This window comes from Pristiophorus japonicus, chromosome 9 (genome assembly GCF_044704955.1).
Source record: "Pristiophorus japonicus isolate sPriJap1 chromosome 9, sPriJap1.hap1, whole genome shotgun sequence".
NCBI lineage: Eukaryota > Metazoa > Chordata > Chondrichthyes > Pristiophoridae > Pristiophorus > Pristiophorus japonicus.
In genome coordinates, this window is record NC_091985.1 from 202,725,140 (window position 1) to 202,740,582 (window position 15,443).

Below are 15,443 nucleotides of genomic sequence, written 5' to 3' on the forward strand. Positions count from 1 at the left end.
CAAGTCCCATTCACCCATCTCCCCTGTGCTCGCTGACCGACATTGGCTCCCGGTTAAGCAACACCTTGATTTCAAAATTCTCCTCATTTTCAAATCTCTCCATGGCCTCGTCCCTCCCTATCTTTGTAATCTCCTCCAGCCCCACAACCTCCTGAGATGTCTCTGCTCCTCTAATTCTGCCCTTTTGAGCATCCCTGATTATAATCACTCAACCATTGGTGGCCGTGCCTTCAGCTGCCTGGGCCCTAAGCTCTGGAACTCCCTGCCTAAACTTTTGCTTCTCTACCTCTCTTTCCTGCTTTAAGATGCTTCTTAAAACCTACATCAACTGCCCTAATTTCTCCTTGTGTGGCTCAGTGTCAAATTGTTTGTGTTGTAATACTCCTGTAAAATGCCTTGGGACGTTTTACTACATTGAAGGTGCTATATAAATACAAGTTGTTGTTGTTGTTAAGGGACAGTGGTACATCTTGATTTCAGTGCAGAGAGGAGGGAGAGCAATTTTGGGCGGAACATAAAGAAAATGTAAGATTGAAAATTGTGTATTCTGAAATTCTCTCCTGCACTTACAGTCATTAGTAATGTCAGGGCATTACATGGAGAGGACGTGCAGAAGGGAAGATTAAAGCAAAGATCACATCAAGATCTGACAGAGTCAGGGCCTGAATATTGTCGGCATATGGAAGCGGAAAGCAGCAATCAGAGAACGGACAAACCTTAGGCGTGTTCCCTTTGTGGACACTCCTTCAGTCGACCATCCAGCCTGGGGAGACACAAGTGCAGCCGTACTGTTCATCCGCGCTGCTGGTACACCAGCGAATTCACACTGGGGAGAGGCCGTTCACCTGCTCCGTGTGTGGGAAGCGATTCACTTGTTCATCCGCCCTGCTGGTACACCAGCGAGTTCACACTGGGGAGAGGCCGTTCACCTGCTCCGTGTGTGGGAACTGTGGGACGAGAGTAAATTCTGTGTCTCAGCTAAAAACTCATCAACACAGTTACACCGGAAAATGGCCATTTATCTGCTCCGTGTGCATGAAGGGATTTAACCACTCGTGGAAACTGCTGAGACACCAGCGAGTTCACACCGGGGAGAGACCGTTCGCCTGCTCTCACTGTGAGAAGAGGTTTACACAGTCTTACAATCTGTTGTCACACGAGCTGGTTCACAGCGAGGAGAGACCTTTTCAATGCTCTGACTGTGAGCAGAGCTTTAAATGGTCCAGCAACCCGATGCAGCACCAGCGCTGTCACACTGGCCATTCATCTGCTCAGTATGTGGGAAACGATTCACTCATTCATCCGCCCTGCTGGTACACCAGCGAGTTCACACTGGGGAGAGGCCGTTCATCTGCTCCGTGTGTGGGAAGCGATTCACTTGTTCATCCGCGCTGCTGGTACACCAGCGAATTCACACTGGGGAGAGGCCGTTCACCTGCTCCGTGTGTGGGAAGCGATTCACGTGTTCATCCGCCCTGCTGGTACACCAGCGAGTTCACACTGGGGAGAGGCCGTTCATCTGCTCCGTGTGTGGGAAGCGATTCACTTGTTCATCCGCCCTGCTGATACACCAGCGAGTTCACACTGGGGAGAGGCCGTTCATCTGCTCCGTGTGTGGGAAGCGATTCACTTGTTCATCCGCCCTGCTGGTACACCAGCGAGTTCACACTGGGGAGAGGCCGTTCACCTGCTCAGTATGTGGGAAGCGATTACTCAGTCATTCAATCTGCTGACACACCAGCAGATTCACACCGGGGAGAGACCGTTCTCCTGCTCCGTGTGTGGGAGGGCATTCACTCATTTATCCTACCTGCATGTGCACCAGCGAGTTCACACTGATGAGAGACCCTATAAATGCCCCGAATGCAAGAGAGCTTTAAAAGCACTGAGGAACTAAAGATGCATCAACCGGGGAGAGGCCGTTCAGCTGCTCTCACTGCGGGAAGAGGTTTGGGAGGTCAGCGACCCTGGTGAGACACCAGCGAGTTCACAGCGAGGAGGCACCGTTTAAATGTTCCGACAGTGAGAAGAGCTTCAGGAGCTCCAAAGACCGTTGACGAGAGCCCGTTCAAATCCTCTCATTGAGGTAAGACGTGTACACAATCATCCGGCCTTCTGAAACATGAGTGGATTCACACCGGGGAGAGGCCGTTCCCCTGCGCCCTGAGTGAAAAGTGATTCACCAGTCCATCTGACCTGCTGAGACACCAGCGAGTTCACACTTCACTGCAGTGGTCTGATTCTGCAATTAATCACACTCAGGCCTGACCCATGTTAATTATGGTATTTTAGGGGGTTTGTTGATGCTGATAATAACCCAGAATAATTAGGCTGGAGTTTAATATTCTGTATATACGTCTGTTGGAAGATAAATGCTCCTTTTATGCCAGAATTTCGTGCTAAACAACGAGAAAGTGGCTAACACTAGCATCATGGGTAAGCAAAGTTAGCCTGAGGTCGAGCCAGTCTCGTGGCCCCACAAGTGCTTTGCTGACACAAAAGCCTCGGGAAAACAGTTTCTGAGCAAAGCGGCCAGAAGAGGAAGATCAGGTGAAGACAGAGACAGAGAGGTGATAGAAGGCACTGGAGAAAGAAAGGAGTGAACAGTCTGCAACCTTGAGACAGTGGAAATAAGAGAGGGGTCTCTGAAGCAGCTGTGGTTCTACTGCCGTGTTCTCATGTTCACTGACCCGAGTTATACATAGACCCGAGTTATACACAGGAACAATTATATAAGTGGGGCGGGGGGGGTGGTTAAGGGGAATAAATTTGCGGATGCCACAAAATTGGGGGGGTGGGTGTAGGGAATAGTCAATACTGAGGATGACAGCAACACGCAACACATTACAAGAAGACTTTAATAAACTTGCAGAATGGACATATAATTGGTAAATGATTTCAATACAGATAAGTGTAAGATTTTGTTAAGAAAAATAAGGAGGTCACATATTGCATGGAAAATATGTATCTAAATGGGGTTGCAGAGCAAAGGGAACTTAAAAATACAAGTACACGAATCACTAAAAGTAGCGACGCAGGTTGATAAGGCCATAAAAAAGCAAACCAAGCACTAGGGTTTATTTATAGAGGGATAGAATTGAAAAGTAGAGAAGTAATGCTAAACTTGTATCGAACCTTCGTTGGAGCATGCTTGTGTATAATTCTGGTCAGCATATTATAAAAAGGTTTATAGAGGCATAGAGAGGGTGCAACAAAGATTTACAAGGATGATACCAGAAATGTGAGGTTATATTTATCAGTAAAGGATGAACAGGCTGAGTTTCTTTTTTCTTGAAAGGTGATAGCTGAGGGGGGGGTGACCGAATAGAGGTATTTTAAAATTATGAAAGGTTTTGATAGAGTAGATACAGAGAGAATGTTCCCACTTGTGGCAAAGAGCATAACTAGAGGCCATCAATATAAGATAGCCACCAAGAAATCCAATAGAGAATTTTGAAGTAACTTCATTACCCAAAGAATGGTGAAAATGTGGAACTCGCTACCACAGGGAGTGGTTTAAGCAAATAATATAGATGCATTTCAGGGGAGGCTAGACAAGACCATGAGGGAGAAGGGAATAGAGGATTATGCTGATAGTGTCAGATATCGAAGGATGGGAGGAGGTTCGAGTGGAGCATAAATGCCGGCATGGATTGATTGGGCTGAAGGGCCTGTTTCTGTGCCGTATATTCTATGTAATTAGTTACCCATCATATTGGGAGAACGGGGCCCAGCTCCTTGACTCAGCCGAGGTTCTACTCGGGTCATGAGGGTGTAATCACTGACGGCTTGTGGTAGAGCAGGTGTCGTAGGATTGATGTCTAGCTAAGACTGTGATGCTTGGTTAAATTCGGATGGACTTTGGACAAATAAAGTTTTATACCCAACTGAAGTGTCTTTGTAAGTTTGTTGAATCAACTGACATGACACCTGGTGAGTGCGATAATGTCAAATCAGTCAGTTTTAAGAATAAAATTGTGCAGTGTTAAATTTATCCATTATAATAAACATTAAATTTAAGAAGCCTTTTTTTAAAGTTTGTTCATCTTTATTTCAGGTTCGCTGTTTCCCCATATGGGAGCCCCAATCTTTGTTTTGTTGTAACATTTTTCTAAAAAGTAAACATTTATAGAGCTTATCCACTTCTTTGTTCGTGTTGAGAATTCTGTGTTTTGATTGGCTGTTTAGGCAGCTTGTTGACATCACAGCAGCTCGCGCTCGGGGATTCCCACTGCACTCTGTTGATTTGAATAACACGTCGGAAAACACGAACATCTCGACACAGAGATTGCCACATCTTTGTGGGAAGCTTACTTTGGGGCCGGGGGTGAAAGTATTTGCTTCACTGCTGACCACAAATTCCGGGCCATTATTAAACAGTTTTTGCAATGTGACAGAGGCTGTCTCTGATACTGGAGGAAATGTGTATTTGAATAACTTATCAGGTGATGCTGATGTCCCTCTGGCCCTTTGAAAGACCGCTCACTGTGGCCCCTCTCCCAGATTCCAGCCCCAGCTCTGGGCTCACTGTGGCCCCTTTCCCAGACTCCAGCCCCAGCTCTGGGCTCACTGTGGCCCCTTTCCCAGACTCCAGCCCCAGCTCTGTGCTCACTGTGGCTCCTCTCCCAGATTCCAGCCCCAGCTCTGTGCTCACTGTGGCTCCTCTCCCAGATTCCAGCCCCAGCTCTGTGCTCACTGTGGCCCCTCTCCCAGATTCCAGCCCCAGCTCTGGGCTCACTGTGGCCCCTTTCCCAGACTAGCCCCAGCTCTGTGCTCACTGTAGCCCCTCTCCCAGATTCCAGCCCCAGCTCTGTGCTCACTGTGGCTCCTCTCCCAGATTCCAGCCCCAGCTCTGTGCTCACTGTGGCTCCTCTCCCAGATTCCAGCCCCAGCTCTGTGCTCACTGTGGCCCCTCTCCCAGATTCCAGCCCCAGCTCTGGACTCACTGTGGCCCCTTTTCCAGACTCCAGCCCCAGCTCTCTGTGGCCCCTCTCCCAGATTCCAGCCCCAGCTCTGTGCTCACTGTGGCCCCTCTCCCAGATTCCAGCCCAAGCTCTGGGCTCACTGTGGCCCCTCTCCCAGATTCCAGCCCCAGCTCTGGGCTCACTGTGGCCCCTTTCCCAGACTCCAGCCCCAGCTCTCTGCGGCCCCTCTCCCAGATTCCAGTCACAGCTCTCCTCTCCCAGATTCCAGCCCCAGCTCTGTGCTCACTCTCCCAGATTCCAGTCCCAGCTCTGTGCTCACTGTGGCCCCTCTCCCAAATTCCAATCCCAGCTCTGGGCTCACTCAGCTGCTCTCACCTGGGGACAGCGCGTCACAATCGGCCCCCGCACACCTGAGCTCGACACCAGGCCCCGCCCCCTTGCTGCGCCGCCATTGGTTGGAGGACCCGCCGCCAGCTCGCTCCGCCCATCTCCGCCGGGGCTCTTCCTATTATTCCGAGCTCCCGTCCGTCAGGCCGAGCCCACGTGGTGCTGGGCGGGCAGTTTGAGGCGGTTTGTTCTGGAACTTTCCTTCAGCAGGATGATGTGATTGACGGATGGGACAAGGATCCCGCAGCCTCTGCTGTTCAGACCTGAATCATTGGGCCGGTTAGCAACTTATTGAGGGCCCGCGGCCGGGGAGTGAGAAGCTGCTGCGATCCCGGGGGAACATCTTGTGGCGCCGCCCAGGTCCGTCAGGCTGGTCATTAGCCGCAACACCCGGGCTCGGCCCCGCCCACAACCAGGCTCAGCCCCGCCTCTCGCACACTCCGATTGGTTGGAGCACCAACTGTCCGCTCGATCCTCCAGTCCGCCCGCGCTCTTTCTATTGGTCCGGAGCTGCTGTCAATCACCCGGGCAATGTGAGCTGAGCATGCGCGGTGGGGCGGCTGTGCCTGAGGCAGCAGGTGAGAGATGGGCGGAGGGAGGGAGCGGGTTAATAAATCCCGGGGGGCCGCGGGCTTCACACACACCGAGTGCGTGCACAGGCCCCGCCGTCCGAGAGACAACATTCCGCATTATCCACTTCACACACACCCGCTGTGGGCCTCAGGCCCCGAACAACAACCTGCGGCTCCGGCTCCGGCTCAGGGAGGTTGGTTGCTAGGCACTGCAGTGATGTCATAAAGCAGGGCCATTCAGCCCAGCGGGTCCTCTCCTTGTCCCTTTAAAGGAGGAGAGCTGGGACATCCTGTCTCAACACACATCCCCCTGTTCATACTGAGAATCCCCGGGGAAGGCCCAAGGCCCAGAGTGTGGAACACAACCAAGGGGGAAAGAGAAGGAGAGCTGGGACATCCTGTCTCAACACACTTCCCCTGTTCATACTGAGAATCCCCGGGGAAGGGCCTGGGCCTAGAATGTGGAACACAACTAAGGGGGAAAGAGGAGGCGAGACGGTGCAGTGTGGGAAATGAGGGAGGAGTCTGCTCATTCCCAGGGGCTGATCGGACAAAGTGCTTTGAGTGGTGTGTCCAGCAATGAAAGTGAAACCAAACCAGAGGGAACAAATAAAAATGCAATCCAAGGGAACGGGAAGCGGGAAGAAACCACAACCAGCCCAAAAGTGGGACTAATCGCCCCAAGGTCACTCAAGACAGTTAGCAACTGCTCCTGGTGACTGTGTGGCTGCAGGACTCGGCTTCACTGCAGTGTTTAATGGCACAGAGTGCTGGCCTCACACCCAGGGGGTCAATGCGTTAGAATTCCAGGGGCAGTGAGAACATGCTTGGAAATATCCCAGAGAACTTAAGAAATAGGAGCAGGAGTAGGCCATTTGGCCCATTGAGCCTGCTCCGCCATTCAATAAGATCATGGCTGATGGGATCCTGGCCTCAACTCCACTTCCCTGCCCGCTCCCCAAAGCCCTTGACTCCGTTCTCCTTCAAAAATCTGTATCATCACTTAAATATGTTCAAAGATCCATCCTCCACAGCTCTCTGGGGTAGAGAATTCCAAAGATTCACCACCCTCAGAGAAGAAATTCCTCCTAATTTCTGTTTTAAATGGGCAACCCCTTATTCTGAAACTATGGCCCCTCGGTTCCCCCATGAGGGGAAACATCCTCTCTCATCTACCCTGTCAGGAGCAGTGAAAGCTCAATGGGCCCCAGCATATGCTCATCGCAAAACCCCGGGAAAGGAAAAAGTCAGCTCTGAAGCCAGTTTGCTGCTCCTTCTGCCCAGCACTGCCTGCACCCCCAGCACACGGAGGGGGAATTTTAGCCTCAGTATTACAGGTTTCATTTACAGGCTGGCGAGAGGAATAGTTCATACTGACACCGAGCTGTGTGTTTGGTTCAGTCTGTATATGACTGATGGGCTCTTTTAAATTTGAGTGGTCATGTATTCGAATTCCCCGTAACTCTAATGGTGGATATAAAAGAGAGATGTGTTCAAATCAAAGAGTCTCCTTGGAGATTCTCAGAGAAGGAACAGGTCAGCTTGAAACGCTGAAAAAGAGAACATTTTTTATAAGTTTTCAATCAGCAGTTTTTGACCGATATTGACTCCCACAGGGACAGAGAATTCTACAATAAGGAACTGGTCACAATTTGAAAGGTATTAAAGGATTCGAGGGGTTCTTACATTTGGGCTCTTTATTTTGTTCACTCGAGGAGTTAGACAACAGACTTCCTGCTGTCAATAAGGAGTTGGATTATTGGGCCGTGATGTATTTACTTGTTCATATTTTGTTAAATACATTTGCTGAGTGGATTTAAATTCAAGACGAGGTTTGCAGGCATGCTGCTCTATTCACACAGCGAAGGTGAGAGAGATGCTGTGAGGCACACGTTAAGTCCAGTAGCTGAACATGATTAACAAACTGTGTTTTGTGTTTAGTGATCCCGGGCATGTTACCGAGACCGTCCCTGGATACCAAGGCAAGGAGAGGCACTCTGGAAGGTAGGGGGAGCTGGGACTTGTCCCTGAGATTAACGAACAGGTTTGAGAACTGAAATAATGTAGAGTTAGAATTGAAAAAAGGCCCAAAATAGAGCAGTCAGAAACAGGACATAAATTAGTCTCCTCTTATCTTGGAGACATTAAATATCGACACACTGTTTTATTTGAAATATCAAAATATTAAACAACAGCCCAGTTACAGGAGTCATTAATATCAGCAGAAACAAACCCCAACTGTCAGAATGAACATGGTTCAGCCGGGATGTGCTTAACATCAGCAATAACAGTAGACTCCCACCCCTGCAGTCACTTGTGAACATGCTGCTGTGTCACAGGATGGATGAATGAGTGAATCCCTTCCCACACTCTGAGCAGGTGAACGGCCTCTCCCCAGTGTGAATTTGCTGGTGAGTAAGAAGTCTGGATGACTGAGTGAATCGCTTCCCACACTCCAAACAGGTGAATAGGCTCTCCCTGGTGTGAACTTGCTGGTGTGTTAGAAGGTTAAATGAACTAGTGGATCCCTTCCCACACTCAGAGCAGGTCAACGGTCTCTCCCCAGTGTGAACTTGCTGGTGTGTCAGCAGGTTGGATGACTGAGTGAATCCCTTCCCACACTCAGAGCAGGTGAATGGCCTCTCCCCAGTGTGAACTCGCTGGTGTGTCAGCAGGGTTGATGATGAAGGGAATCCCTTTCCACACATGGAGCAAGTGAATGGGCTCGCCCCAGTGTGAACTTGTTGGTGTGTCAGCAGGTTGGATGACTGAATGAAAAGCTTCCCACAGTCAGAGCAGATGAACGGCCTCTCCCCAGTGTGAACTCGCTGGTGCCTCAGCAGATGGGATGACCGAGTGAATCCCTTCCCACACATGGGGCAGGTGAATGGCCTCTCCCCGGTGTGACTGCATCGATGAGTTTCCAGCTCAGACGGGTAACTGAATCCCTTTCCACAGTCCCCACATTTCCACGGTTTCTCCATGGTGCAGGTGTCCTTGTGACTCTCCATGGTTGGATGATCAGTTGAAGCCTCGTCCACACACACAACACATGTAATGGTTTCTCCGTGCTGTGAATGGTGCAATGTTTTTTCAGGTTGTGTAACTGGTTAAAGCTCCTTCCACAGTCAGTGCACTGGAACACTCACGTGGATGTGTGTGTCTCAGTGCTTTTCCAGTCATGCCGATTTGTGAAATATTTTCTCAAAGACAGAACAAGCAAATAATTCTCCTGCCACATTCAAAGGCCTGAGGAATCAAGTAACTGTCAGATCTTGACGTGATGTTTGGTTTCTGTTTCCAGTCTGAAAATCTCCCCTTCTAATATCCTGTAAAAGGAGATTACAGAACTCATCACTAAGTATAGAACAGACAATTCTAGATTCTATGGAACATTCTTTTCTCTCTTGTTCCCCCAAAGCTGTAAATCCCCATCCGACTCTCTCCCTCCTCCCTGTGCTGAAAGCCAAACACATCGCACGTCTCAAGACAGTTTGTCCTCCGCTCCCAGTTTTCACCACCAACTCTGGCTGGGTGCAGTTCTACACTCACTGGTTCCCCTCCCTCTCCTTCCCTGAAGGCGCTGACTCTGGCTGGGTTCAGTTCTACACTCACTGGTTCCCCTCCCCTGAAGGTGCTGACTCTGGCTGGGTTCAGTTCTACACTCACTGGTTCCTCTCCTTCTCCTCCCCTGAAGGTGCTGACTCTGGCAGGTTTCAGTTCTACACTCACTGGTCACCTGAAATATAAAAGAAAATAATGGAAATACTCAAGCAACATCTGTAGAAATAGAAATAGAGTTAGCGTATCAGGTCACTTTCCTTTCATCAGAACTAGAAAATAGGAGCAAGGGTCGGCCCTCCGGCCCCTCGAGCCTGCTCCACCATTCAATAAGATCATGGCTGATCATCAACCTCAATTCCACTTTCCCGCCCCATCTCCCTATCTCTTGATTCCCCTAGACTCCAAAAATCTATCTATCTCAGTCTTGAATATAAGTTTTAAGTAAGTGCAGAGGCAGGGAAAGAGGGGAGGAAAGACAGGAGTGATTAAATGACAAAAGGGATGATGCAGCAAGGCAAAAGGAGATGGTGATGGGACAAGAAACAAAAGATGGGTCTGGAGGAGGTGTAAATGGAGATCATTACCAACAGCTGCTGTACTAAACAATGGGAGCGGTGGTTATGGTGAAATTGTGGAACTCAATGTTGAGTCCGGAAGGTGAAATTCTGTGCCTCGAGCGTTATTAGAACAGTGGAGGAGGCCGAGGAGAGAGAGGTCAGAGTGGGAGTGGTCCGGAGAATTTCAATAACAAGCGATCAGAAACTCAGAGTCACGCTTGCGACTGAACGAAGGTGTTCCGCGATGCGATCATCCAATCTGCATTTGGTCTCTCCAATGTAGAGGACACTGCATCGTGAGCAGCGAATACAGTATACTAAATTCAAAGTAGTACAATAAATCGTTGTTTCACCTGGAAGGAGTGTCTGTGGCCCTGGACGGTGGGAAGGGAGGAGGTGAAAGGGCAGGTGTTGTATTTCCTATTTTAATGTAGGAAATGTGGCAGTTAATTTGTGCACAGAAAGCTCCCACAAACAGCAATGAACAGATAACGTATTTTCGTGATGTTGATTGAGGGATATATATTGGCCAGGACGCCGAGGTAACTCCCCTGCTCTTCTTCGATATAGTTCCATGGGATCTTTTAAATCCACTCGAGTTGCAGCCGGGTCCTCGGTTTAACGTCGCATCACAAGAGACGACATCTGACAGTGCAGTGCTCCCTCAGTGCTGCACTGGAGTGCCAGCCTGGACTTTTGTGCTCAAGTCTCTGGAGTGGGACTTGAGCAGTTCAGAGAACAGGGTGATCTAAATCTGGGCCCACCTGTTACAATTCTGTGGGCTGTAAACCGTCTCCCCGGCAATTACCAGCACCTTCAGGAGAGATGCTGAGAAAGCCCCTGTGTGCAGAGTGAGAACAAAATCAATGAGTCAATGATTTTCTCTCCCGCCCACTCTTTGTTGCTTTACAAATATGGACAAAGAAGTTCCTTTGAACCATCCCAATTTATAACTATATTACATAAGATGTGAAATCAGTTATTTTCTGTAAAATTCTTTTTTGATCAGTTTTCATAAAAATCCTCCACATATATTGCATATGACAGGGGACAAGAGAGAGAGGGAAACCAGTCTCTATTTCTCCTTCATTTACAGACCCTCCCTGGTCTGTCACCAATTCTCCTTCATTTACGACGCTCCCTGACCAATCACCAATTCTCCTTCATTTACAGACCCTCTCTGACCATTCGCCATTTCTCCCTCACTGACAGACACTCCCTGACCAATCACCAATTCTCCTTCATTTACAGACCCTCCCTGACCAATCACCAATTCTCCCTCATTTACAGACCCTCCCTGACCAATCACCAATTCTCCCTCATTTACAGACCCTCCCTGGCCTGTCACCATTTCTCCTTCATTTACAGGCACCCCCTGACCACTCCATGTTTCTGCTTCATTTGCAGACGCTCCCTTACGAGTCGCCGCTTTGTGGATCTTTCTGTTGTGGCTTTCAACAGAAGAAACCCTGTGGGGTGGAGCAAACATTGCAATGTTTGGTAGTGAAATGGATTAGTTCAGGACAGACAGCAGGGATAATTTGAGGAAATAACACAGTGCAGTGAGAAAAGAAATGCAGTGGATGCTGTGTAGATGGATTGTCAAAAGGTGTTTGATAAGGTGCCGGACAGGAGGCTTGTTGATCAAATTAAGGCTCATGTATTAAAGGGAGTGGGGCAGCGTGGAGAGGAAGTTGGGTATAGGACAGAAAACAGAGAATAGTGGTTAATGGATGCTCTTCAGATCCGAGAAATGTAAACAATGGTGTCCCCAGGGTCAGTGTTGGGACCATTGCTCTGCTCAATATAGAGAAATGATTTGGGCTTGGGTATATGGGGCACACGATCAAAATCTCCAGAGGAGACCAAAAAAGGGCCCATGGCCAACTGAAAGGACTGTACATAGTTTCAGTGTGAATACACAGGTTAGTAAATGGGGCAGGTAGATGTCAGCTGAAATGTAACAGAGAGAAATGTGAGGTGATACATTTTGGGACAAGGAAATTTTAAGAAAAGTACATTAAATGGTAAAAATGTAAAAGCAGTAGAGAAGCAGAATAGGAAAGAGGTGTTAGATTCTAGCTAATGCCTTGTCCTGTTAATTAGCAAGTCCAGTGTCAGAAACTATTACCTTAGCAAATAAATGTAAGATGAGCAGATTCTCTGTCCTCCACCGTAACTTATATTGACCCATCAATCAGAGTAAACATGCAAGTCCCGCGTGCCCACAGTAACTGACACAAGGTCAGCCCGCTGGATGGAACCTCGGGCGCCCTGAGTTTGATCTCCGGTGTCTCCAGTCCTGACTTACATCAGTCTCCCCTCACTTTTATACACTGCAGTGATCCACCTCTGGCACCTGACTCTTCTGTGTCTTCTCTGCTGGGTTTGGGCAGGAAGCTGGGAAAAGACAGCTGGAACTTCTCTAATCTGTGATTTACAAGGACACTTTCCCTGGTTCCCAGCAGTTACTTTTCTTCAGTAATTTTCTCATTATCTCTAAACTACCCTGCCTGCTGATAGTTGTTATTTCTTATAGTTTCACAATTATAGGGATAAACATCACACATTATCAATCTAATCTATTGTGTCACTCACTCTGGTTTCAGCTTACATTGTAGTTACTGACAGACAAACCCTGTTCATTCCCCTGATCTGATTACAGATTCCAACAGTGGATTCAGTGAATGGAATGTCTTATCAGTGTTGCCATGGCAACCTGTCTGCAGCGAATCGATTGTCGAGTTTCTAACTCAGACTAAACTTCTCTTTCACGCTATACACATTATATCAGCCAGTTTATGTCATAGAATCCATAGAAATTTACAGCACGGAGGGAGGCCATTTCGGCCCATCGTGTCCATACCGGCCGACCAAGAGCTATCCAGCCTAATCCCATCTTCCAGCTCTAGGTCCGTAGCCCTGCAGGTTACGGCACTTCAAGTGCACATCCAAGTATTTTTAAATGTGGTGAGGGTTTGTGCCTCTACCACCTTTTCAGGCAGTGAGTTCCAGACTCCCACCACCCTTTGGGTAAATACATTTCCCCTCATGTCTCCTCTATACCTTCATCCAATTACTTTAAATCTAGGCCCTCTGGTTGTTGACCCCTCTGCCAAGGGAAACAGGTCTTTCCTATCTACTCTATCCAGGCCCCTCATAATCTTATACACCTCAATCAGGTCTCCCCTCAGCCTCCTCTGTTCTAAAGAAAACAGACCTAGACTATCCAATCTTTCCTCATAGCCAAAGTTCTACAGACCAGGCAACATTCTTGTAAATCTCCTCTACACCCTTTCCAGTGCAATCACATCTTTCCTGTAATATGGTGACCAGAACTGCACACAGTACTCCAGCTGCGGCCTAACCAGTGTTTTATGCAGTTCAAGCATAATGTCCTTGGCTCTTATATTCCATGCCTCGACTAATAAAGGCAAGTATTCCACATGCCTTCTTAATCACCTTATCTACCTAGCCTGCTACCTTCAGGGATCTGTGAACCTACACTCCAAGGTCCATTTGTGCCTCTACACCTTTCAATGCCGTACCAGTTAATGTGTATTCCTTTGTCTTATTAGACCTCCCCAAATGCATTACCTCACACTTCTCCGGATTGAATTCCATTTGTCACTGTTCTTCAGCTTTCTTCATTATCAACTACACAGCCTATTTTAGTGTCATCTGCAAACTTCTTAATCATACCCCCAACATTTAGGTGCAAGTCATTGATACATACCATAAAAAGCAAGGGACCCTGCACTGAGCCCTGCAGAACCCCACTGGATACAGACTTCCAGTCACAAAACACCCATCAACCATTACCCTTTGCTTCCTTCCTCTGAGCCAATTTTGGATCCAACTTGCCCCTTTACCTTGGATCCCATGGGCTTTTACTTTTATAACCAATCTGCCATGTGGGACCTTATCAAAAGATTTGCTAAGATTAATTTGCACTACAATATACGCACTGATCTTATCGACCCTCCTGGTTACTTCCTTAAAAAATTCAATCAAGTTAGTCAGGCATGACCTTCCCTTAACAAATCCATGCTGACTGTCCTTGATTAATCCATGTCTTTCCAAATGAAGATTTATTCTTTCCGTCAGAATTTTTTGCAATACTTTTCCCACCACTGAGGTTAGCGTACTGGCCTGTAATAACTCGGTCTATCCCTTTCTCCCTTTTTAAGCAAAGGTCTTGGTCGGCAGGTGCAGACACGATGGGCCGAAATGGCCTCCTTCCATACTGTACATTTTTTTGATTCTATGAAAAAGTCCCGTTCATTCCTACTCTGTTTTCTGTCCATTAACCAATCCTCAATCCATGCTAATATATTACCCTTAATCCCATGAGATGTATTTTAGCCATGTTATGTTAATATCTCTAAAACCTAGAAGGGCTTCAGATACACAAACCTTTAAAAGTGGGAGGACAAGTTGATGAAGTGGTTAAAAAGCACATGTGATCCTAAGTTTTATAAATAGGGGTGTGGAGTACAAAAGGGCAGAGGTCATGTAAACCTGTACTAATCATTGGTTCGACTGCAGTTCGAATATTGTGTTAGGTTTTGGGGATCTTACACCAGGAAGGATGTCGAGGCCATGGAGAGGGTGCAGAGAGATTCACTGAGACGATACCAGGGACAAGAGCCTTTAGTTATCAGGGGAGATTGGAGAAACTGGGGCTCTTTTCATTCGAACAAAGGAGAATTGGAGATCTGAGGAGGTGGTCAGAATGTGATCAGGTAAATGAGGAAAAACTATTTCCACCAGTCGGTGAGTCAGTAACTCGAGGACATCAAATTCAAATCATCACCAAAAGGCTCAGACCCAGGGAGGAACTATCGATCACACTGCACAACAATGTTCGGGACACTCACTGTCCCGCTGCATCTGTGTCCAGGGGAGGAACTGATGGGTTTCTCTTATCTTTGGGTTAAATGATGTTCTCATCGATGTGATGAATGTCATTGCTGGGGAATGGGGTATTCTGAGATCATATTGTCTGCCTGAAGCACTCTGCAGTCAGCTACAGCATGGGTTAGATACAGAGTAAAGCTCCCTCTACACTGTCCCATCAGCCACTCCCAGGGCAGGTACAGCACGGGTTAGATACAGAGTAAAGCTCCCTTTGCACTGTCCCATCAGCCACTCCCAGGGCAGGTACAGCACGGGTTAGATACAGAGTAAAGCTCCTTCTACACTGTCCCATCAAACACTGCCAGTCCACAATGAGCAGGGCTCAGTGAGGTTGGTTGCGAGGCACTGCAGTGATGTCATAAAGCAGGCCATTCAGCCCAGCTGGTCCTCTTTGTGTCCCTTTAAAGGTGGAGAGCTGGGACATCCTGTCTCAACACACATTCCCCCTCTTCATACTGAGAATCCCTGGGGAAGGCCCAAGGTCCAGAGTGTGGAACACATCCAGGGGGAAAGAGAGA

At 48.1% G+C, this 15,443-nt stretch overlaps 2 protein-coding genes and 1 pseudogene across 5 annotated transcripts in view; 2 read left to right on the plus strand and 1 right to left on the minus strand.

The window, feature by feature from the left end:
• LOC139273419 (histone H2A) overlaps positions 1–15,443 on the plus strand; it is a 605,799-nt gene that overhangs the window by 307,974 nt on the left and 282,382 nt on the right. The gene's annotated exons all lie outside the window — the stretch shown is intronic.
• Positions 1–15,443, minus strand: part of LOC139273441 (zinc finger protein 721-like) — a 460,657-nt pseudogene that overhangs the window by 178,581 nt on the left and 266,633 nt on the right.
• Positions 5,709–15,443, plus strand: part of LOC139273401 (zinc finger protein 432-like) — an 82,069-nt gene continuing 72,334 nt past the window's right edge. For all 4 annotated transcript variants that reach the window (XM_070890274.1, XM_070890275.1, XM_070890271.1 and 1 more), the window contains exons 1-2: positions 5,709–5,890; positions 7,826–7,888. The gene's annotated coding sequence lies outside the window, so the exon portion shown is untranslated. The remainder of the gene's footprint in view (positions 5,891–7,825; positions 7,889–15,443) is intronic.